This window comes from Bos indicus, chromosome 4 (assembly GCF_029378745.1).
Source record: "Bos indicus isolate NIAB-ARS_2022 breed Sahiwal x Tharparkar chromosome 4, NIAB-ARS_B.indTharparkar_mat_pri_1.0, whole genome shotgun sequence".
NCBI lineage: Eukaryota > Metazoa > Chordata > Mammalia > Artiodactyla > Bovidae > Bos > Bos indicus.
In genome coordinates this window covers 87,702,086-87,727,380 of record NC_091763.1, presented here as the reverse complement: position 1 = coordinate 87,727,380, position 25,295 = coordinate 87,702,086, and the positions used below count along the sequence as shown (strand labels likewise).

The window sequence follows — 25,295 nt, the reverse complement described above, 5'->3', positions numbered from 1 at the left end:
TCAATATTCTGTAATAACCTATATGGGAAAAGAATCTGAAAATGAATGAATATATGTAAATGTATAACTGAATCACTTTGAGATACACCTGAAACTAACACAACATTATAAATCAACTGTGCTCCAATAAAGTTTTTTAAAAGGTAATGCTGAGAAAATTAGCTTAACTGGGTATTGGGTATAGTTTCACACATAATGGCAGAATAAATAGAGCCTCTGTCCTTTCTTAGAGCCTAGCTGTTCTGCTCAGAGCTTTAAATTCCCAGCTCAAGATCAAAAGAATGAACCAGCATGTTCCCTTAGGTTGTATAGCAAAATGGTTGATATTTAATGTCAGACTTTATTTTTGGGGGCTCCAAACTCACTGCAGATGGTGATTGCAGCCATGAAATTAAAAGACACTTACTCCTTGGAAGGAAAGTTATGACCAACCTAGATAGCATATTAAGAAGCAGAGACATTACTTTGCCAACAAAGGTCCATCTAGTCAAGGCTATGGTTTTTTCAGGGGTCATGTATAGATGTGAAAGTTGGACTGTGAAGAAAGCTGAGCACCGAAGAATTGATGCTTTTGAACTGTGGTGTTGGCGAAGACTCTTGAAAGTCCCTTGGACTGCAAGGAGATCCAACCAGTCCATTCTAAAGGAGATCAGTCCTGGGTGTTCTTTGGAAGGACTGATGCTAAAGCTGAAACTCCAATACTTTGGCCACCTCATGCAAAGAGCTGACTCATTGGAAAGGACTCTGATGCTGAGAGGGGGCAGGAGGAGAAGGGGACGACAGAGGATGAGATGGCTGGATGGCATCACCGACTTGATGGACACGAGTCTGGGTGAACTCCAGGAGCTGGTGATGGACAGGGAGGCCTGGCGTGCTGCAATTCATGGAGTCACAAAAAAATCGGACACGACTGAGAGACTGAACTGAACTGAACTAAACATTTCTAAAAACAAACCTAAAGTCCAATCCTGCAGGCAGCTAAATGATAATGTGTGTGGAATTCCCAGCCATATATCCTCTTAAAGTTGAAGCACTGATTGGAAAAGAACGAGAACCATGAAAATGGGAATGAGAGCACCTGGATTAATTCTAGAGAAGCTGGGGAGCTTGAACTTCCAAATTCTGCTTTGCCACCTTTGCCGTGGAAGCAGCCCTTTCTTGCTGTCTAAAGAGGCTAGACTCTTCTCACCGAAAGAACCGATAATGATCTTTCCAAGAGAGTTTTCTAGCAGGGAAATTTTAATCTTCCTCTTCTTGTTACTCCTGACATATAATTTTATTAAGATCCAAGATGTTAGGCACAAAGGAAGAGGAAGTAGTACACACAATATTGTAAGACTTTGCCAATATTCATTAACTGAAGCCTGGGGAATACTCGTCATAATGCATTTTAAGGGGCTAGAATCATGTAGAAGGAAGGCAATATTAGATGAAGCCAAATTTATTGATATAAGAGGAATTACCAGAAAATTTGAATTAAAGGCATTAAACAAAGTAGCCTGGATTGGCTGGTTTGATTGCTTGCCTAAGATTTAGAATCAAATATGGTTTGTGCTAACTGGGGCTGAAGAATCAGAACTAAGCTACGATCTTTTAGTGAAAGGCATCAAATATTTAAGGTAATTGGAATGCTTTGGTGACTTTTTAATCACCCATCTTCTAATTATGTCCCTAGGGAAGGTCTGGAGGGTGTCTCTTTCATAAAGGCTTTGAGAAGCACGGTAAGGGCAGGGACCACTAGTATGTTTGAAGTCTTCTGGAGGCCAGGATTAACAGAGTGGGAAATGCTGCTATTTAAATAGATTCTCTGCATTCAATGTGGTATACAGGTGTTGACTTGGTCATGTCTTTTTTCTATACTTCTTAGAAACCATCAAGAGTAGCTTGCTTTCAACTCTCCATCCCCATTGTATTTAGTTTTCAGGGACTTTGAAAGCCTATCTATCCCATAGTATATAATGCTGATTTAAAGCAATGTTATCACATTGACTGGACCCTCCTGGTAAGCAGGAAGTAGAAACCTTGATATGTCACATGAGGATCAGAGAGTAGGAAATATCCCCCAGGAAAATTCAGGGGTGGACAATTCAGTGAAATTTCTGGGAGTCCAATAGTCTGGGACACGTTGGTATAGCCTTCCATGGTGAGAAGTCCTCTTTAGCTACTAAGAAAGAGGCTAATTAGATTCTCTGTATCTCTTGGTGGTATTGTATATTTTATTGGAGTGTAATGTTCCAAATCATCTACCGAGAAACCAGAAGGGCTTCACATTTTTTGTTTGTTTTTGTTTCGTTTAATTTTATTTATTTATTTATGGCTATGCTGGGTCTTCACTACTGCGTGGACTTTTCTCTAGTTACAACAAGTGGAGGCTACTCCCTAGTTGGGGTGCACAGCTTCTCATTGCAGTGATTTCTTTTGTTCCAGAGTGTGGGCTCTAGGATGTGCAAGCTTCAGTAGTTGTGGCTCCTGAGCTCTGGAGCACAGGCTCAATAGTTGTGGTGCATGGGCTTGGTTGCCCTGTAGCATGTGGGATCTTCCCAGATCAGGGACTGAATTCTCCTGCATTCAATGTCTCCTGCATTGGCAGATGGATTCTTAACCACTGAGCCACCAGGGAAGCCCCTGGCTGCAAGTTTAAATGGGAAGTGGGTCCAGAGCAAAAGATAGCTCAGCAATAGTCCCAGGCTGCTGTGCAAATTGTTCTGCCACTTGGTCATACAACCCAGCAGATCCATCTGTGTTTCAAATGTTTGTGGCAGATAGGAATGCTATATGGAGTCTTTGGCCAGACCCTGTAATTAAAATACATCACAGATATTTCAGATTTTAGGGCAACCAGTCAATCCTAAAGGAAATCAACCCTGAATGTTCACTGGGAAGACTGTTGCTGAAGCTGAAACTCCAATACTTTGGCCACCTGATGCAGAGAGCTGACTCATTGGAAAGGACCCTGATGCTGGGAAAGATTGAAAGCAACAGGAGAAGGGGGTGACAGAGGATGGGATGGTTAGATAACATCACCGACTCAGTGAACATGAGTTTGAGCAAACTCCGAGAGAGAGTGAAAAACAAGGGAGCCTGGCGTGCTACAATTCATGGGATCACAAAGAGTCAGACACAACTTAGTGACTGAACAACAACAAATGTTATCATCTGCAGATAACTATTTTCCTTAAAAAAAAAAAAAAAATCTTATGACTTGCCAGTGAGGGTAAATAGAGGTTGAATGCTTGATCATTCGCCCTCAGGTTGCCATATTTTCTAAGTTGCCCGTGCTGAATGGGAAGGTATCTGACCTTTGAGTCAGAAAGTTGAATGTGCACAGAAACAATCCTCATCAGGAAAAAGTAGTATAAAGGAGATGAGAATTAGATAGGTCCCAAAATACAAATAGCAAATGAGTCAGATTCCTGTAACTCCTACTAGAGCCACATCTTCTTTATCTCAGCCTCATGGGAAGTTCACAACAACCAAATGATAAAGAAAATATTCAGATGGTTTCCCACACTACACTGGAATCGCCCAAATGGAAGAGTTGCAGCTCTGCGGCTCCATTGCGTGGGTAACCCTGAAGTACAAGAGTGAAAGGAAATTCTCCCAGTTGGCAGGATTTAGAATAGTACTTTTCATTTTTCATTTTGCCTGGAAAGATAGTCTAATCCATGTATCTACATTGGCTTATAGGCAATGGTAACGGTTTGGCTAGCTGTCAAAAATTTGGAAGAAACACAGGTAGAAAATTGATGGCAAGAAGGCCTGGGGATGAGATAGTGACCCTCTGAATGAGCATGGAGTGTAAGGATATTTATGTTGATGTTTAGTCGCAATGTGGTGTCTGCCTCTTTGTTACCCCATGGACTGTGGCCCCTTAGTCTCCTCTGTCTATGGGATTCTCCAGGCAAGAATACTGGAGTAGGGTTGCCATTTCCTCCTTCAGGGGATCTTCCTGACCCTGGGATCAAACCCATGTCTCTTGTATTGGCAGGCAAGTTCTTTACCACTGAGCCACCAGATAAGGCTAACGGATATTTATATCATATGTAAAATCACGTGAATGAATAACTTCAGCAGAAGAGAAATTTAATGATCAAATGGAGCAGATAAATCACTCTGTAGATGTCAGTCAGACTCTCGAAAACCACTCCAACCTTGCCAATAAAGGGGACATGACAACAGGAATGGAGGTTATGTTTTCACTCAGTTTTATGAACTTTTAATCCCCAAAGCCAATATGTCTCTACTACTTTTGGGTTCCCAGCCTGTCAGTAGCAACAACCAAGACTGATTCCCTGAAATAGTATAATTCCCTAGGAAATATGGCACCTGTGGAAAAGGAAGCATTTTGTTCCCGTTTGGACAGACACCTATTCTGAAAATGTATTTTCCTTCCCTGCATGCACTATTTTGACAGAAACACCATCCAAAGATTTACAAAAATCCTATTCATCACTGTGGTATTCCACACAGCATTGCTCCTAACCAAGGAACTCATTTTAAAGCAAACAAATTTCATCAATGGCTTATGCTAATGGAATCCACAGAGTTGGCCTCATACTATAGTGTAATGGACTTTGGACGACTCAGTTACAGTGCCAGCCAGGTGACAAAGCACTGTGGACATAGCTAATATCTTCTAGCATGAGGTCATGCTCTAAACAGTGATCGGTATGTGGTGGTGATTTCCTTACAGCAAGGATTCCTAGTTCCTGAAATCATTAGGTAAAAATGAGAGTGGTTCCTCTCACTATTACCCCTAATGACCCTCCAGAAAAAGTTTTGCTTTTCATCACCACAACTTTGTAGTCTGACAGTTTAATAATCTTAGTTCTCAAGATATGAGTACTTCCACAAGGGGACACAACAATTGTTCCATTAAATTGGAAGCTGAGAGTGCCACCTGGCCATGTTGAAGTACATATACAGCTGAATCAACAGGCAACACATGTTACAGCTCCATTTGGGGTTATTAATCCTATTTGTCAAGGACAATTGTGGGGAGGGGGTTTGATTTTTATACAATAGACTAGGGAAGAATTCAGGAGATCTTAAGTGTATGGATCAGTTTCAATCATTCAGAAAGCATACACTAATACACAGTTGGAAATGCAAAAGAATTAACAAGGATATTCCTTGAGAAAACTTAAGGAGAAAGGAAACAGGAATAGACAAGGAAAGCTTCAGACCATAATTCAGATCTGACATCTGTGAGGGGAGACTGGTAGATCAAGTCTCCTACTGTGAGTCAGCTTGAGAAAGTCCTGGTTAGCCTCATAGGGAAGTTTCCTATAGAGGAGTCCCTTATTTGGCCAAATAGTCAGGCCCTCGTACCCCAGGATACTCGTTATGGGCTGGGAGCTCCCTGGAAGAGCATAGCCTGAGTCTGAATGCTGTAGCAGATCCTGAAGGTGCTACAGCTGGAGGCTGTCAGTTCACTGCACTCCTTCTGGTAGGTTGTCTCTTGAAGCAAACCAGAGTGTTTCATCTCCATGACTGAAACAGTTCACCCACTACACAGACACATTTCTTCATATACATTCAATAGAAGATCTTCTATGGGTCTAGTGAGCCTCTCCCCTTGAGAGAAAATTTATTAGTGGGATGAACTCTAGCCCTCATCACTGAAGTTGGTCTTCTGTCTGAAGCTGGTACTCAATATCTTCTTTCTCCACTATTTAGTCTAAATTTTTTTTCACCCTTACTCATCATCTTGACAGTTCTTCTTATATAGTAGTGTGACATATACCTTCTTCCTAAGAGTTCTGGTCCCCTGTTCACATATACTTTTAGGCATAGATTGTGTCCTTTGTCCATTTATAATCCAAAAGTCAGGAGGTATCCAAGTGAACCAACAAGGTCCCGTAATTATTCCTACCTGCCTGTACTGTGTAACTGCAGTTCCCCTTCCTCCTTCTGAGCAGAGGCAATTATCCCTGCTAAGATGTTAACTCGGAGAAGGCAATGGCAACCACTCCAGTACTCTTGCCTGGAAAATCCCATGGACAGAGGGGCCTGGTGGGCTGCAGTCCATGGGGTCGCTAAGAGTTGGACATGACTGAGTGACTTCACTTTCACTTTTCACTTTTCACTTTTCACTTTCATGCATTGGAGAAGGAAATGGCAACCCACTCCAGTGTTCTTGCCTGGAGAATCCCAGGGACGGGGGAGCCTGGTGAGCTGCCGTCTATGGGGTCGCACAGAGTCGGACACGACTGAAGTGACTTAGCAGTAGCAGCAGTAGCAAGATGTTAACCACCCTTCTCTGCTTGTCCAAAAACACAGGGAATCCAAAGTGCTCAAATGGTAGCCATGGTTATAGCTCAGTGAGACCTTTGTTGTGTCTTGAAGAAACAGTAACCATCCTTTGGGGACCAGGCCTTACTACTTTGTAAAGACTAGAGTTGAGATGGGAGGCAGAAAATCTTCCAGCAGGTCATTAGAGTCAGTGCAGCCAATTCTGCTTTTATCCCTTGATTTCTAGACCTGTGCCTCCATATTATTCAACTCCTGTGCCAACAGGAAGCAACTGGACCCCTAAAAACTTTATGATATATCAAGTTTCTTAATATTCATTGGATTTATTTACTATACTCTGGAGAGTATGTGCCTTATTAATGCTTCCAGCAAGCTAGCCTCTTGCTCATTCTGTCCAATGAGCATGATGTCGTCAATATAACAGATCAATGTCCTATTGTATAGGATGTTCTTATGGTCCACATCTCTGCCTGGGAGAGTAGGAGCCTCCCACATGGCTTCCACTGATACCATGGAAGGGGCAACCTCAATACCAACAAACAGGGGTGAAAGTCATTACTGTCCACTAGGCCTCCTCTGAGTATCCCAGCAGGGAAAGGAATGAGTGCCTCTTTATTGCTGGGTGTTGTGGAATCTATTTCACCCATGAAGTCTCCACTGACACCCTGCGGTGGGATGTCTTATTCTCATTACTCCTGGAAATGAAAGTCCTCACTCTCTGCTTAGCCTCCTCTGATTCTTCCCCAGCCAGGGAACTGGAACGCCTCCTTACAGCATGACAATAGCAGAGTTCTAGGCTTTTGCTGTTGTAAGAGGAAGGAGGACGAAACCATAGCTTTTCCCCATGATGTTTAGTTGGAGTAGAACAGTTATTATCCACAAGTTTTCTGTCTTGCTGGCATACCTCTTTCCTGGTACTTTGACGAGCTGAAACAGATTTTGTTGGAGTTATCATTATCTGTGCCTGTTAGCATTTCCAGGTCGCTGATTCTTTAAGTTTGGGATCCATAAGACAAATATAAAACCTAGAGAATTCACCACTATGTTATTCCTTAAGTACCAAGGTCCCTAGACAGCCTTATTTCCACCTTTGAGGGAACTCTTATATTTATTTTATATATAAAGTTTAGGATTTTTCATTTGTACTTAATAGGAGGAATAGAGGGGAAAAAGCACATAAGCTTCATCTTCCTGGAAGGCGAAATCCAGCTTGTGTCTTTTAAATTTTAAGTCTGATTGTAACATTCAGTGCATTAAACTCTCCAATAGTTTAATGCACTATTAAACTATTTTAATAGTGTCTTAATAGCTAGAGTAAAACCCAAAATCCTGATAGCACCCAACTATGTCTTATTCTAATAGATATCTGTTTGCCTGACATTATCCCCCTGACTCAGTCTCTGGTACCTAGAAGAGGCCTGGCCCCTAATAGGTAATCAATAAATACTTTTGAATTAATGAATTAAGTGATCTCTTTTTAATATTGAAGACAATCACTTGAGCAACCACATTCCCAGAGGGTCAAGTCTCTCATATCTCTCTTTGGACCTGCATTCCCTGAATTATCCAAGAACCCCAGAGGCTTGCTTATCCCAAAGGGGCTCTAGTAGAAAGAATTCTAAAAATATTCCCCCAAGATTTCTTTTCCTAACACCAGGGACTGCAAATATGATAAAATATTATGCTTATAAATACATCATGTTGTGTGTCAAAAGGGCTTTTCAAGGAAATTAAGGTTACTAATTAGTTGACCTTAGGTTATTAATTAGTTGATTGACCTTAAGATACAGTGTTCTGGATTATCCAGCTGAGTCTAACATCAGTCCTTTAAAAGCAGAAGAGGAAAGCAAAGTGGAAAGCATGAGAAAGACCTGACATGCCATTACTGGTACGAAGACAGAGGGGCCATGTGAGAAAGAGAGTGAATTAAAAGTTGAATGAGGCCCTCTGGTCAGTTACTGGCAAGGAAGCAGGAAATCAGTCCTATAGCTGAAAGGCACTGAATTCTGCCAACAGCTCTAATGAGGTCAGAAGCAGATTCTTCCCCAGAGCATCCAGAAGAGAGCCCAGCCTGGTCAACACCTGGATTCCAGTCTCTGAGACCCTGAGCAGAGAATCCAGTCTTGCTGCAGTCAGACTTCTGACTTACAGAACTGTGGCTAATAAATGAGTATGGCTTAAATCTCTACGTTTGCGGTGATTTGTTACACAGATATGGGGGGGGGGGGAATATATATATATATATAGGGACCATTCTTGAGTCCAAATGCCAGAGAAAGTGCTAGAGGAGTTAATTGTTTCCTTATTTCCTTTGTACATAGTAGTTTTCTTCTGTCATTGCTTCTGTTAACATGTGTAGACTATTGTTATTGAAAAGAACTCATCTTGCACTGTTAACACGTCCTTACCCACCAGTGTGGTGAAGCATATCTCATCCAGTTCTCACAGCAGCATTATTATTCTTAAGGAAAGCTCGAGCTCACAAGCTAAAGAATTACAACTGAAGATTGTACTTACTAACTGAGTCATTGTTTTTTGAAGAATGCTACTACTCGAAGGTGGCTTAGTCCAGAAGTCCTTCTAACTGCAGCCACAACTGTGCTGGAATCTCAGTCCTCAACTGGTCTAGGACAGTGGCAAGAAACTGTTAGTCACACAAGATGCAGAATGGTTTTGATTTGCCATCACACTTAAATGCTGTTTATTATGAATGGCAGGTATTGAATTCTGTACCCCCAAATCCATAGGTTGAAGTCCTAATCATTGGTACCTCAGAATGTGACCTCATTTGGAGATATGATCTTTTTATTTTTAATTGAAGGATAATTACTTTGCAATACTGTGTTAGATTCTGTCATACACCAACATGAATTAGCCATGGGTATACATATGTCCCGTCCCTCTTGAATCTCCCTCCCACCTCTCACCCCATCCCACCCCACACCTCTAGGTTGTCACACAGTACTGGTTTGAGCTCTGGAGTCACACAGCAAATTTCCACTGGCTATCTATTTTACATATGGTTCAGTTCAGTTCAGTCGCTCAGTCGTGTCCAACTCTTTGCAACCCCATGGACTGCAGCACGCCAGGCTTCCCTGTCCATCACCAACTCCCAGAGCTTGCTCAAACTCATGTCCATTGAGTCGGTGATACCATCCAACTATCTTGTCCTCTGTCATCCCCTTCTCCCACTTTTAGTCATTCCCAGCATCAGGGTCTTTTCCAATGAGTAGGTTCTTCGCATCAGTGGCCAAAGTATTGGAGTTTCAGCTTCAGCACCAGTCCTTCCAATGAATATTCAGGGCTGACTTCCTTTAGGCGGTGTATATGTTTCCATGCTTCTCTTTCCATTTGTCGCACCCTCTCCTTCCCCTCCTCCTCGTGTTCATATGTCTGCATCTCCATCACTGCCCTGCAAATAAATAATTTCATCAGTACCATTTTTCTAGATTCCATACATATTCATTAACATACAATATTTGTTTTGGAGATACAGTCTTTAGAGAAGTAATCAAGTTAATCAAGAGTTAATCAAGACCTAAATTAAGGTCATTAGTTTGGGCCCCCAGGCAATATGACTGGTTTCCCTTATTGCAAAGGGGAAGGTCAGGCCTGCAGCTTTTAGCCCTTGGCTGTTATCCTGAGATCATTATCTCAAGATAGTACAAGACTGGGAGACTGCAAGACCAGGAGACTGCAAGACCTTGAGACCGTTAGCCAATAGTGGGCCAGCAATGGTCCTCGAGGAGGAGAGCGCGGTGAGAGAAGGATTGCTGCCTTCTCCCAGGGGCCCTTTGAGCCCTCTAGTCTTCAGTTGGCAGGTAAGCTGGAGGGTTTGGGGGCAGGCTGAAGGCTGTGTCCCACAGAACTCCAGAGCCCCGGCCATGGCTGGCCGTGCTCAGGCCTTGAATCAGTGGTAAACTTCTCTCCCATCCCCACCTCTGTGCCTTAAAGGTGGGATTGGTCTCCATGGGTTGTGATCAGAGGGACCCAGACCACTTTGGGCAGCCTGAGAAGCTTGGCTGGGTCCTGGGGGCCTGGGTCTCTCAGTGGTGATGGCTGGGCAGGGTCTGGAGGCCTAGCCCTGAAGGCCCTGAAATCTGCCTCTTTAGCTGGGCCTTGGCACTGGCAGAAAGACTCAGACTGGGTGCTGGACAAATACTCCTGGGCATGAGTAAATCCCCTCCTCTCAGCCAGGACCTGGGCCTTGGAGGGTAAAATTCAAGCCTTGGGATCGTGCCCTTTCTTATTAGACCAGAGAATAACAGTAGCATTGGTTTTGCTGGAGGTTTACAGGAACATCATGAAACCTTTCTTTACTCCAGACTCCAACATTTTAATATCATTTGGACTCACTTGCATTCAATAACAAAGTGAAGAAACAGGGAGAAGATGGCCACTTAAAGTCAGGGTTCAGATCAGTTCAGTTGCTCAGTCGTGTCTGACTCTGCAACCCCATGGACTGCGGCACACCAGGCTTCCCTGTCCATCACCAACTTCTGGAGCTTGCTCAAACTCATGTCCATCAAGCTGGTGATGTCATTCAACCATCCCAGGGAGAGAGGCCTAGAACAGATTCTTCCCTCACAGCGCTCAGTAGGAATCAACCCACCTGACACCTTGATTCTGAACTTCTAGCCTCCAGAATGTTGAGACAGTAAAGATATCCTATTTATGCCACTCAGTCTGTGGCACTCGGTTAAGGCAGTTCTAGCAAGCTAACATAGCGGGTATGTGCTCTCTACAAGCAACCTCCAGTTGGGCTTCACTGGTGACTCAGATAGTAAAGAATCTGCCTGCAATGCAGGAAACTTGAGTTTGATCCCTGAGTCAGGAAAATCCTCTGGAGGAGAGCATGGCAACCCACTCCAGTACTCTTGCCTAGAGAATTCCATGGACAGAGGAGGGCTACATGGAGGGTTACCATCCATGGGGTCTCAGAGTCAGACATGACTGAGCAATTAACACCTTTACCCTCTCTACAAATTACACCTTTTCTTGAATCTTATAAGCAGCAGCTGTACATATTTACTTTACCTGCCTGGACCCTTGAAAAGACTTGCATTTGTTGGCCCTAGCAGTGAACTTGGATGAACAGTCCAGACCTACCCTTCCCTTTGAAGAGCACTCTATGATCCCTTCATTCTAGTTTGCCTTGGACTTTCTCAGTTTTGGCACTAACCATCCTGTGTCCTGAGAACCTCTCAGTCCCAGGCAAACTGAAATGGCTAATCTATGTCCTTTCCTGCCAGAAAGCCTTAATTGGAATTATACCAATCAATCAGAGAAGTTCTAAGAATGTTGAACACCCCAAATGCAGGGTTGATACCAGGGGACACATGGCCTCCTAACCAAATTTTCCAGCCTCCTTTTTAATGTTCTCTTCTCTGAACTCACAGTAATAGAAAAGAGTGACTACTTTAAGCTGCTTTACCACGTATTCCCAGAGCAATGTGTAGTGCCTTGTGTTAAATCAATGCAAACAAGGCAGACTGTTGAAATTATTCTTTTAGAGCAAGTAAATGCTGCTCCAAGTCAGCTTACTACCTCCAATTAAGTCAATATGTTGCTGGCAATTTGAAATGGAATCTTTCTCACAAAGAAAATTTTAAAGTTCTACTACCATTCCCCATTATGTTGAGAACTCTGAGAGCAGAAACTGTGACATGTTTATTCCTTTGGCTCTGTAATGCCCAGAATCATTCCCAGCAAATGTCAATAAGGTTTTATGGAATGAGTCCAAGAATGAAATAATTAGGGCCTAGACAGGGGATTTGGGAATAGAACACAAAGGAATTTTTGGATTAAATTAAATTATCAGGAAAGTGTTGTGACCGGGGCACAAAGCTGAAAAAAAGTCCAAATTTTTAGATTTCAGGAACAAACAGGCAGCAGGGGAACCATGGACAAGAAGGGCGAGAGCGCTGCTTCTTCAAGTGAATTTAAGCTTGAAAACTAAAATTTTCTTAGAGGATGGTAAGAGAAATTTCAGAAATAGAGAAGTCAGAGAGATGTAATGCAGTTTGAGAGGTGCCTATGAATATAAGATAGATATATATTTGAAACATAAGGAGCTCTTAGAGGTACTTAGGATCCCAAGGAAATAGTCCTCCAGAAAGGATCATAATCAAATTAAAGGGGATTATGCAAAAGGAGCCAACAAAGAAGAAACTTAAAGAGATAAATGGAGAAAGAAAAAAGTTATTGTGTCAAACCAGGCAGTATACAGTATTGTCAAATATGGAGAATGGAGAATAAGAATATACACTGATTTAGGTATGTCTGGTCACTTTTTAAATGAAATGTTTTCTGTAAAATGGAAACAGTGGAAATCCCAATAAAGAAGCACAAAATTTGAAAAAAGTAGGAAGTGACTGCAGGAATATTTTGTTTGACCAAGATAAAACGGACAGAAAAAGTATTGGATTGGCCAGAAAGTTCATTCAGGCTTTTCTGTACGACATTATGGAAAAACCCAACTGAACTATTTGGCCAACCCACTAAAAGCATACAATTTGGGTACATAAGGATAGAAGCCATACCTCCACGTGTTTGCATATAGCACGACAGGAAGTGATGGAGGACAGATACAACAACAAAAGAGAAAGCAGGAAGCACAAGCATAGGGACAAAGTTGAGGACAGGCAGGTGCGTGAATAATAGGTATGTCCCTGGAGAACAGCTGGCTTATCATTATGGTATTGGGAGATGCGGGAGAATGAAAAAAGATTAGGAGCCACAATCAATGATGTTTGCCCAGAAGGGCACCTCAGGAGTAGAAAGAAAGCTGAACATGGTAGAAAATTATATATTCCTTCACCTTGATTGGCCTTGTCATTCTTATAAACTTTTGTTTTAACTGTATTCTTGAGTAGGCAGTATTGCACTAGATCACAGTCATGCATTTTGGATTACTGAATATTTAACAATAAATATCATGATTTTGGTACTAAATTATGCTGTGTACTCAGTAATCTCAATTATGAAACATAATTTTCCAGACTATAGCAATTTTCCAGTTCAATAGCAGGCTACATTTACATTAACAAAGTCTTAAAAGCCTACACATATAAATCCCAAATTGAAATATCATTGATACCATGCAATCTCGGGTTTGGAATAAATGGAAAGATTTAAGAAATGCTCCTTTCTTTTGCTAGTTGACATTATGAGGTTAAGTAAAGTTATAGAGACTTCCAACTGAAGGGAAGCTTTTCTTTCTTGAACATTTTTCTTCCACTTTGTTATTCCTACTTTCAATCTAAAAACTCAATATAGCCTTGACATAGCTTAAGTTTGTTTATTATTTTCACTTATTTTCCTCATCTTAAGAATTCTAAGAGAGAGGAGGCAAGGAGGAGTCCTCTTCAAACTTCTACACTAATGCTGCTTTCATTGAGTAACTTTCAATTAACTGGCATCTGAGCCCCAGACCTATACACATCTCCTGGAAAAAAATCAAAATTTCAAATAAATGCCCAGTAAGCACGCTCAGTAAAAGATGTCCTGGTGTTTATTATCAAGATTTTGTTTTCACATAAATTAGGTTTCTGGTTTCATAGTTTTCCTCTTTTACTATTAGGAGAGAGCAGATATAAATATAACAAGTTATTAGAAAGTAGAATATTTCTAATAAAATGAATATTGCCTTGTTTCTGTTATTGATGATCTCTCTCCTTTTGTTGGGACTGAATGGCAACTATAAAATGATTTTTTACATGAATTCTTTGCTAAGCTCTCTGGGGTTGCAAGGAAAAGACAAATTAGATATTAGGTTATTATAAAGATACCCTAGAACGTAAAAAAGCATGGAAACCCAACACAGCAGCTATATTTATTCAGAAGTGCATCGTGACATTGAGGTCCATGAAGAACCAGAACAAAGGTCTATTTTCACTTAGAATATTTCAGACTGAGGCCTAGAAACCCACCTTTTATTGAGGCAGCCTCCCATTAATGAGGTTATCCAATATGGAACACCCCAATTGGGCTGAATTTTGTACCAAGCTATCTCAGTAGCCGATGGCATACCGTATGTCCAAACCATATAAATTTACTTTATGCAGGGCATCTATCTGTGGCTGAATCCCTCGGTGCTGTATCTATTTAATTTTATGCACCTGGCATAAACCATGGTCTCTTAAACAGAAGCTCATTTCCTTAGAAAGGGTCTGAAAGCTATACGTACCCACCATTCCTCTCTGGCTTTATTGCTTCTGGAGGTAGGTGCTGTCTAAATAACAAAACATCAGTTCTCAAACATGAATATGTAAGATTAACCTGTAATGTTTATTTAAAACGTGGATGTCGATCCGCAGTGCCTGCATGCTTTTATTGAATAGATCTAGAGGGAAACAAGGGTGTCCATTTTTAAAAAGCACCTCCAGTGCTTTGATAAAGCTGATGAAGATAGTAGAGGGCCATACTTTGAGGAATTCCTAATAGAGAAGACTCAGGATTTGATGTTTTCTTGGTGTGCTTTGCTTTGTCCAGAATTCAGTTGAAGTTATTCAGAATTTAATTTTGTCATATAATCTTGCCCTAAGATTCTTTAAACACTTCAGAACAGGAATCAGAAACACTTTGCTGCTGCTGCTGCTGCTAAGTCGCTTCAGTCGTGTCCGACTCTGTGTGACCCCAGAGATGGCAGTCCACCAGGCTCCCCCATCCCTAGGATTCTCCAGGCAAGAACACTGGAGTGGGTTTCCATTTCCTTCTCCAGTGCATTTAAGTGAAAAGTGAAAGTGAAGTAGCTCAGTCGTGTCCGACTCTGCGACCCCATGGACTGTAGCCCACCAGGCTCCTCCATCCATGGGATTTTCCAGGCAAGAGTACTGGAGTGGGGTGCCATTGCCTTCTCCGCAGAAACACTTTAGATACCCATAGAAAGAGAAGAGAGAAATAAAGGGGGGGAGTGTGTTAGATGTTACCTATCACATCAAGATTAGAAAAAAATTATATATCAGAAATGATTCTGTGCAAAGTGACCATAATTCACCATCATCAGCACTTCTAAACTGTTAGACGCTGTTAGAATGGGGGCCATTAGAAGTCCATCCAGCTGGACTTGGAAACTTGATGAGATCGTAGCCCAGTGACAGATGGTACCATGGAAAATAACGCAAAGCACAACTAAATGATAGCTGGAAATGAGGGTTCATACTGGGAGGTAACACACCATGATCCTTAACTAACTAATGAGAAATTAAGTTCATTTAACTAAACTTGTCTAAGCCTTCAGTATTAGGTTGTGTCAAGTGTTAGGAAAAAAAAGAAAAAAAACTTTGCCTAACAAGAACAGACCATTTCTTTTATAAAGAACTTAAACATAATGATTTGTCTTCTTATGTGGATGGTTAGATATTTTCATTACCAAGCTTTTCTTGCAATACTTTTTAATCGATTACTTCTGTTTAAAGGGTAAGTGTTTATAAAACATCAGTGGGAAATTTTGCTGCTAGATAGTCATATAAAACTTATGAATCATTTGTTAGGAAGCAGTAGAGGTGATCTCTCCTCTACATGTAACTGGACCTAGAAGATTAAATGGGTAATACTCCTAAAATATTATAGAAGGTTTCATTAAAACTAGGTGATTCAGCATATAGGATTTGGAGAAGCAATGTTTGTCAGCAAGATGGGAAGATGGGCACTGGAGAAAAGATCAGAAAGGCTGAGCATGAAAGAAACTAGAGTTGATTAAGAACTAAGACAGCACAGGAGCCCAATAACAGAGTGGTTGAGAGCGTAGATATTTTTTTCTCTCTTCCCCCTGCCCTCCCAGGTTTATAATCCTAACTCTTCCCTATCTCTAAAGCAGTGATAATAACAGTATCTGTTTCACAGGACAGCTGCAAATAGTCAATGAGCCAACATTGGTGAAGAGTTTAAGCCAGAGCCTGACACATAGTAAGTTTCAAGTAGCTCTTGGCTCTTATTATTAACAGGAGACTCCTGCTACTCTAAGACAGGGGTTTTAAATAATAAAACCTTCCCCATAGGCAAGCCAAATCCCTTCTTCTCTTTCAATTTAAACTCATATTCTCTTATTCTGTCATTTATGGCAATAGGGATTAGCCAGACACTTTTCTCTGCATGATGACCCTTCACACTCTGAATAGTTTCATGCAATCGGAAACATTTGTGGATGTAGAGCTCTTCAGGGGAAAATGTGTCCCAATCTAATTTCACAAAGTAATGTCAGGAAGGAAACAATCAATGAGGTTACTCCAAATCAAAGTGGTTTAGGGAAACTCTTTTAATCCATCTTTAGGCCAGTAAAGCATAGAGACTCACTGATATACAAGAGATGCATAAGAAAGGTGTTCTTACATCTGTGTTTCTTACTATATATTGAGGTAAAATGAAAGATTGAGAAAAGGTCTGATCTACTAAATCAGAGTCTTCTACAGTCTGCTTCTGTATTAGGCTATCAGAATATTAGTTTTGAACCCTGGGTTTTATAATCCATGATTTTACTTTAGTCTAATCTTGGTTTTCAGTACAGTTCAGTTCAGTCGCTCAGTCGTGTCCGACTCTTTGCGACCCCATGAATCGCAGCACGCCAGGCCTCCCTGTCCATCACCAGCTCCTGGAGTTCACTCAAACTCATGTCCATCGAGTCAGTGATGCCATCCAGCCATCTCATCCTCTGTCGTCCCCTTCTCCTCCTGCCCCCAATCCAGCCCAGCATCAGAGTCTTTTCCAATGAGTCAACTCTTCGCATGAGGTGGCCAAAGTACTGGAGTTTCAGCTTTAGCATCATTCCTTCCAAAAAACACCCAGGACTGATCTCCTTAGACATATTTAGATTCTCACAAACCCAGCAAATTTTTTACCCATTTTAAGTATTCACTAAACATTAGTGCTCAATGAATCTATAGTGGTCAAGTCAGAAATTTAGGAACTAACTAACTTATGATTTCTGAGCTGTTTATTGAAAATAATGGCAACTGGTGAACATCACACAGTGGTGTACATTCCACATATATGCTGTTTTTTTCAAACAGTGCAGACATATAGTAAATACAACGGAAACTACATTGTCTTTAATGAGCCCTGAGGGTGCTCAAGGGCCAGTTGGGGGATGTGTGGGTGAGGTATTCCGGGGCCTTGTGTGTGGGGTTCTTGGTGGAGTCAGTAGGACCCAAGTCTCCTTACTGCCCTCTGAGAGTCCTCTCTCTTCTTCTCCCTCCCTCATTTTCTCCCTCCTGTCCTGCAGCTTCTGACTCAGTGCTCTATGAAGCTTGTGCCTCACTCATGCATCTACATTCCCCCATTGGAGAAATCATGGATCAGGAAGTTCCCACTTGGCCCTAACCTGTGCCAATTTTGGCAGGGTTTGACATGGGGTCTAGGGAGTGACCCAGGTAAATTTCCTCCTATCCTCTATAATGCTTCCAGACTTACATTGTTTTTCTCCAGTGGTGTGCTGAACTCCTCCACTAGAAACCTAGAAAACAAAAACTCTCTCATCCATCCGTGACTGGTCCAAGACACTGTTCTCCAGGAACTCCCAAACTGCAGTAAAGAGGGGCTGGAGCCAGTTCACAGGCCACGGCTGGAGTGCACAGACAAAGGCACTTTGATCTGTGGATCGATACCAAGTTGTGGTTGTTGAGGGCGAGGGATGTAACCAGAGTCTTAGCCAACCACACTGCTGACATCATCCTCAAACATATACTTGACTCATGCAGGTTCCTCCCTAATGGAGCAATATGTTTCGTTCCCTATGTTATATCATCAAGTCACCATTCTCCATGGAATCGATACTGGCCGCAGGCCTTCCCTGACTTCATTCTCATTGAGTTCTGAGGTTGTTTCACAATTAGTCAAATCCCTGTAAGAAATAAATCAGAGCCTTTGACAGCACTATAGACCCAGTGCTTCTATAGTGATATAGAAGCACTATATATTCTATACTTCTTTTCAAGTAGCATCAGGATATGTTTTACATATTAAACATTAATATACACAATTCTTCTGTTGTTTACCATAACAAAAATTTGAAAGATATGTAACAAAAGACAACTAGAATGCTTCAGGGTGATTTTCCCCTAAGAAGTCCATAAAGTTAAAAAAAAATTTATCATTCATGTCATCTCTCCCATATGTACTTGGGAAATGGTAAAAGAGCTGCAGATTACTAGAGATCATGTGATATGAATCTAAATATTAGAATCTAATGACTAAAAACCATGTGAATTACAACTGTACAATAATCTTCCAGTAATAGCAAGAGCTTAAGCGTTTCCCTTGCATGTTGAATTCTTTAACTGTAAGTTTAATCTGTTATTTTATGTTCTACAGAATTTTACTTTGCTTTTATTTATGTTTGTTTTCATCTTCTATGTTTATGGCTTAGGCAGTTCCTTACTGAATTGTCACCTGCAGGTAAGGTTGGTGAATAACTGCTGATGATATTTGAACTATAGAGAATATACAAGTGCCCCATTTATTCCTTCATTGCATGAACTTTATACTCTTTTAAAATTAAAACATTTCATATCCATTATTCTCTTATTAAAGTTCAAATATGATGCTTAGAATAAATGATGTTTTAAGTTGTTATCACTCAGTCACTACCTCACCTTGTAATCAACTTAGTAAATATGCATAGTTCATGGAATCTTAAGTAGGTAAGTTTATAACATATTCAATTCATCTTTTCATGAGTTTATTATTTTTAGTGATATTTATTAAGAAAACTGTGTTTTAGCTTTCAACCAAATTAAAGCAGATTTATAGGCAATTCCAGATAGGCTAATGAACATTTATTTCAGTCATAAAGTGAAGTCACTCAGTTGTGTCCAACTCTTTGTGACCCCTTGGACTGTAGCCTACCAGGCTCCTCTGTCCATGGAATTTTCCAGGCAAGAGTACTGGAGTGGGTTGCCATTTCCTTCTCCAGGGGATCTTCCCAACCCAAGGATGGAACCTGGGTCTCCCACATTGCAGGCAGATGCTTCACCATCTGAGCCACGAGGGAAGCCCTGTAAAGTCTATATTTCAGTTATAGACTTTAAAAAAAAATAAAATATAAGGTTGAGAGGAGGAGGCAGGAAAATTAACCGAAACTTCAATGGTACTTACAAAATAAATGTAATATGAACTTAGATTGGTAGGTCCAAGAATCAAACACTAAAACCTAAAATGGAAATTTAATAAACTCTTTTCAACTGTTACAAATTACTCAAGTAAAGAACAACTCTATAGAAAGGAAGCAATGCACACACACAGGACCAACAAATGTTAAAAATTTCCACTAAGTTTTTAAAAATAAAATGTGCTTTAAGACAGCAATGTGAAGTTTCTACCTCAATTTGTCATATTTTAAAAGTTGAAACAACAATTGCACTGAGAAAAAAACAGGTATGCCTTACATGGATGGAGGGAATGTTAATTGATATAGCCTTCTTGGCAACTGGATGATAAATATGTACACAAACTTACTGGCAATTTAAAAATACATACCAAATAACTTGACATACATGTTTATTAAGTCAGAAATACCTCTCCCAATAAAGCTATTCTGAGGAAATAATATATCTGCAAAAATGTAGCCGTGTTAAACTCTGTAAATAATCTGGGTGAGTAACTATGTCATAAATTATTGGATAGCCTTTTAAAGGCTCAGATGGTAAAGAATCTGCCTGCAATGCATGAGACCTGGTCCGATCCCTGGTTGGGAAGATCCCTTGTAGACAGAAATGGCAACTCACTTCAGTATTCCTGCCTGGAGAATTCCATGGACAGAGGAGCCTGGTGGGCTACTAGCACTTTCACTTTCAGCCTTTTAAAATGATGTTTACATATTTGCTGATGAAACGTATTTGTTGGCATGTAAAATTATTTTAAATTATTGCTAATGTGAAAAAAAATCATTTTTAAAAGAATATAAATATCTATGCATATAAATATAAATAGATGTAATTTGGGGAATACATACCTGTGTGGTGGGAATTTGTGTAACACCTTTTTTTTTTTTTTAACTTTGGTTTATCTATATTTATAATTTTGTTCAGTGAACATGTACTTCAAGTTTTTTTAAGTAATCTAATAATTATTATATACAAATGGAATATACCTTAAATATATCATGCCCCTCCCAAAAGATCTCAAGTTGTGATCCTTTTTAATGAAAGAAAATTAGAAAATATATTAGAAACTCTTTAAGCCATACACTCAGTGTATTGTCCTCATCTCTGACAACTATTCTTGTTCACCCAGGTGGTAGAGCCCAACTCCTGTATTTATAATGGCTAATGCTGCTGTTACCAAATGTGGATATTGTGCAAACAAAGCCACTCAAGGTTTCCTCCTCTTCTGGAAACTGGAATTCATATTGACCCCAAAGCAGGTGTGTTATATAAAAAGGTAGAGAAAATAAATTTACTAAGAGAGAAAGAAGGTGAAAAAAGAGTAGAGAAGATGGGAGATGTACCAGAAAGAAAAAAAAATGACTAATCTTAGTTTCAGACTGTTTTCTAAAGCTGATCAGGCCTGATTGTACTTCCTGTTCCAGGATTCCAGGAAAAAAACTATATTCCACTATAGTCTATTTTGTTCTTCACCTAGTTTAAGTGAGTTTTTGTTACTTGCAAAGAAAAAACATAAGTTAAGAAATGGTCTATCAATTAAGAAAATAGGAATCATACCAACTATTTTAACAAGTGAATGTAACAGAAGGAATTGACTTAAAAGATAGTGGAGAGCTGAAAGATGAGTAAAGGAACACTGGAGTATGGTACGGAGAAGGCAATGGCACCCCACTCCAGTACTCTTGCCTGGAAAATCCCATGGACGGAGGAGCCTGGTAGGCTGCAGTCCATGGGGTCGCTAAGAGTCGGACACGACTGAGCGACTTCACTTTCACTTTTCACTTTCATGCATTGGAGAAAGAAATGGCAACCCACTCCAGTGTTCTTACCTGGAGAATCCCAGGGATGGGGGAGCCTGGTGGGCTGCCGTCTATGGGGTCGCACAGAGTCGGACATGACTGAAGCGACAGCAGCAGCAGGAGTATGACAGAGGAAGCTACCACCCCTAGAGCTGAGATGACAGAAAGAAGAGAGTGGGAATCCTAGAAAAACTAGTAGTTTGAGGACAGACTGGCTGGGGCTTGTAACTCACAGTCCTAGAGGATAGATGTCAAGGAGCTGAGATTCAGATATGCAAGGATAGGATGTCAGCCAGCTGGTGCTGGTCTCCTGGAGAAGGCAAAATGAAGCAGATTGCTTAATCTGGGGAGATGTAGAAACTAGAACCAACTGCTGCTGTACCTACTGCCATGGTGAAAAATCATTGCTCAGGTGATGTTGACAGTCACAAGAAGCAAGACAGGAAAGAACATGCCCCCGTTTTCTGCTCCAGTCTCCAAAGACAAGGAGACAGTCGTCAAAACAGAGAAGTGATTTGCAGAGCCCTGGCCCTAGTAAGACAAGGCAGAGTATAAAAGAGTCGGTTTAAAACAGAAACAAGATGACTTAATAACAAGTAACTATGGTAAAAGTACATTTTATTTTGCTTCTTGATTTTATGTTGATGCCAAATACACAGTCTAAAAGTACTTTCAAAATGAATGAATAACTCTGTAGAGAAATCATAGGAACTGCTCAATAGATAAATGAAAAAATTCAGGGAAAATTTGCTATTTTGGCAGCCTGTGTCCTACTAAAAGTCTTTTAATTAGCTTTGTTTAGCCCTAAATATAATCAAGTTTGTGAATTTAGAAGCAATTTAGCATGTTTCAGTTGAATAAAAATGAAAAAACAAGTTGATAACTTTTTGTTCCCATTGAATTCCAGTAGTACCAAAATGAGTAAGACCAGGAAGTCAAAAATTAAATGGTAACTATGTGAGATGATGGATGTATTAATGATGGATATGATGTTAATTGCTTTGATTATGGTAATAATTTCACAATGTATGCATATATCAAAACATCCATTATATTCCTTAAATATATACAATTATTCATAAAAAAATTAAAAACTAAATACTCCTAAATCTATTGAAGAAATTGAATCAATTACTTTAATAAAATAAAGTCACATTCTTCAAAAATTTCACTAGTGACAATTCCCAAGTATTTAGGCAAGAAATAATATTAATCAATTTCAGATAAACTCTTTAAAAGAGCAGAAGAGTAAATATTTTCCATATGCTTTATACCAACATAGATATTACAAAAAAGTGAAAGTATAGACCACTCTCTTGCAAATGTAGATGAAAAAATCCTTTTAAAAGTTGTTAAATCAAATATAGGCTTATATGAGAAGAATAATGCATCATAACTAACTGGGGTTTATCCCAGGAATGCATCAAAAATTAATTAATGTATTTTCTACCTTAACAGGATGAAGGAGAAAAAAATGATAATTTTAAGAGATGTGAAAAAGGTATTTGATAAAGTTCAACACCTACTCGTGATTTTTAAAAAATCTTAGCATACTGGGACTAGAAAGGAATGTTCTTAAACTTATAATGATTGTCTATGAAAACCCCACGGAGAAGGCAATGGCACCCCACTCCAGTACTCTTGCCTGGAAAATCCTATGGATGGAGGAGCCCGGTAGGCTGCCATCCATGGGGTCGCTGAGGGTCGGACACAACTGAGCGACTTCACTTTCACTTTTCACTTTCATGCATTGGAGAAGGAAATGGCAACCCACTCCAGTGTTCTTGCCTGGAGAATCCCAGGGACGGGGGAGCCTGGTGGGCTGCCATCTATGGGGTCGCACAGAGTTGGACATGACTGAAGTGACTTAGCAGTAGCAGCAGTATGAAAACCCCATAACTAATATTGCAAATTTATTGGAAATATTGCAAATATTGCAAAAACTATTAGAAAAAGTAAATGCTTCAATCTGAAGTCAGGGATAAGATTCAAAGGCCTACTCTCACCACTGTTATTCAGCACTGTACTAGAGGTCCTGGCATGTATAAAAAGACAAGTAAAAGAAATAAAAGATACAAAGATCAAAAAAGAGGGAGCAAAACTGTTTATTTGCACATGACATATGTATGTATATTTGTTAATCCAGATAAAACATATACAAAAACTATTAGAACTAATAAATGAGTTTTGCAAAGTTGCAGGATTAACAAGGTTAATAAACAAATATCAATTTTATCTTCTGTGCTGGCAATGAATCAGTAGAAAGTAAAATATTAAATCAAAATCATTTACAACAACATCAAATACCTAAAATTAAATCTAACAGAAACTGTGAAAGACCTCTATGATGAAAATTTTAAAACTTTATTAATAAAAAATTAATTAAGCATGGCATTCACCATATTTATAGTTTGGGCGACAATATTTTTAGGATGTCAGTCCTCCCCAAATCAACCATGATTTTAAGGCAATACCATCCAAAAGTGTAGAAAGGTGTGTGAGTGTTGGTCAGGGTATAAACGGCAAGGTGTTTCTAAGAGTCACATAAAAACTCAAAGAAACGAATAGACAAGACAAGCTTGAAGCAAATGAACTTGGAGAACTTTCAGTATAATATTTCAAAATTTACTATCATGCCACAATAATTAAAAATATGGCATTGTACAAGGGAAAATAAATGGAACAGGGGAATCAAATAGCCATTAGCACCACAGCAATTCAGTGGGAAATTAATAGTTTTTCAATAAATTGTTCTGAATAATTGGATATCTATATAAAATTTTTAAAAGCCCTTAACTTCCTGCTTCATAAACTATATAAAAATTAAATAGATGTATCAAAGGCAAATGTGAAAGGTAAATAAATAAAGCAAATAGAAAAAAATAGAGGACAGTATCTTTAGTATTTTGGGATAGACAAATACTTCTTAATATTGCACACAAAGAGCAGTAGCAATTAAAAAATGGATTTGTTGGATTGCATTAAAATTAAGAACTTGTAATCATCATCAAAAGATACCATTATATGATATGACAGCATTACTGGTGAATGATATTTTCAGTTTGTCTAACTGTCAAGGGCTTGTATCTAAGATATTTAGGAACGCAAATATTTAGGAACTCAAAAAAAAATGAGGGTTAGGTTAGGGTTATCTGTATAAAGACAGATAACCCAAGAGAAAATCAAGCCATAAACTAAAACAGGCATTACAAAAAGAGGAAATTGAAATGACTAATAAATGTATAAAAATATGTTCAATTTTAAATGTCAACATGAAAAGAACAGACAAAGATGACAAGGATGCGGAACAATTGAAGCTGTCATACAGTGCAGTAGTGATGTTATCACTTGGAAAAACTATTTGGAAATACCTACTAATGTCAAATTTACACACATGTTATCAAGCTTCTATTCCTTGATATGTAGCCACCATGTTATGAATGTTAATATGAAGAACATATATAAGAATTATTCATAGCAGTGCTGTTTTAGTAGCCCTAAATTGGACAAATATAAATGTCTATTTGCAATAAAATTGATAAATAAATTGTGGTATTATTTTTTAAAGGAACACTACAGAACAATGACAATGATCAAATTACAACTTCATGCAACAGTCTAAATATATTGCTATATTGTTAAAAGAGAATATATGCTAAGATTCCATTCATAAAAAGTCAAAAGAAAAAGAAAAAAACAGACAAAACTAACCAGTTCTTTTTAGTCAGCATATTGATTGCCCTTGTAATGGGAAGAGAGGCTTGATGCAGCATAAAGAGGCCCTGAGATTCTGGTAAAGTACAGAGTATGTGGGTGTGTTCACTTTGTGAAAACACATTGCTGCTGCTGCTAAGTCGCTTCAGTCGTGTCCCACTCTGTGCGACCCCATAGACGGCAGCCCACCAGGCTCCCCTGTCCCTGGGATTCTCCAGGCAAGAACAGTGGAGTGGGTTGCCATTTCCTTCTCCAATGCATGAAAGTGAAAAGTGAAAGTGAAGTCGTTCAGTCGTGTCCGACCCTCAGCAACCCTATGGACTGCAGCCTTCCAGGCTCCTCTGTCCATGGGATTTTCCAGGCAGGAGTACTGGAGTGGGGTGCCATTGCCTTCTCCGAAAAAACATTAAGCTACTCTTAATAGCTT

General features: G+C 39.7%; 1 long non-coding RNA gene across 1 annotated transcript; it reads right to left on the bottom strand.

The window, feature by feature from the left end:
- Nucleotides 1-8,926: 8,926 nt before the first annotated feature.
- LOC139182753 (uncharacterized) lies at nucleotides 8,927-21,612 on the bottom strand. Its single transcript, XR_011566296.1, has 2 exons — nucleotides 21,185-21,612; nucleotides 8,927-9,667 (listed from the first exon to the last, which is right to left on the bottom strand). It is a non-coding gene; the product is annotated as an uncharacterized lncRNA (long non-coding RNA).
- Nucleotides 21,613-25,295: the final 3,683 nt, after the last annotated feature.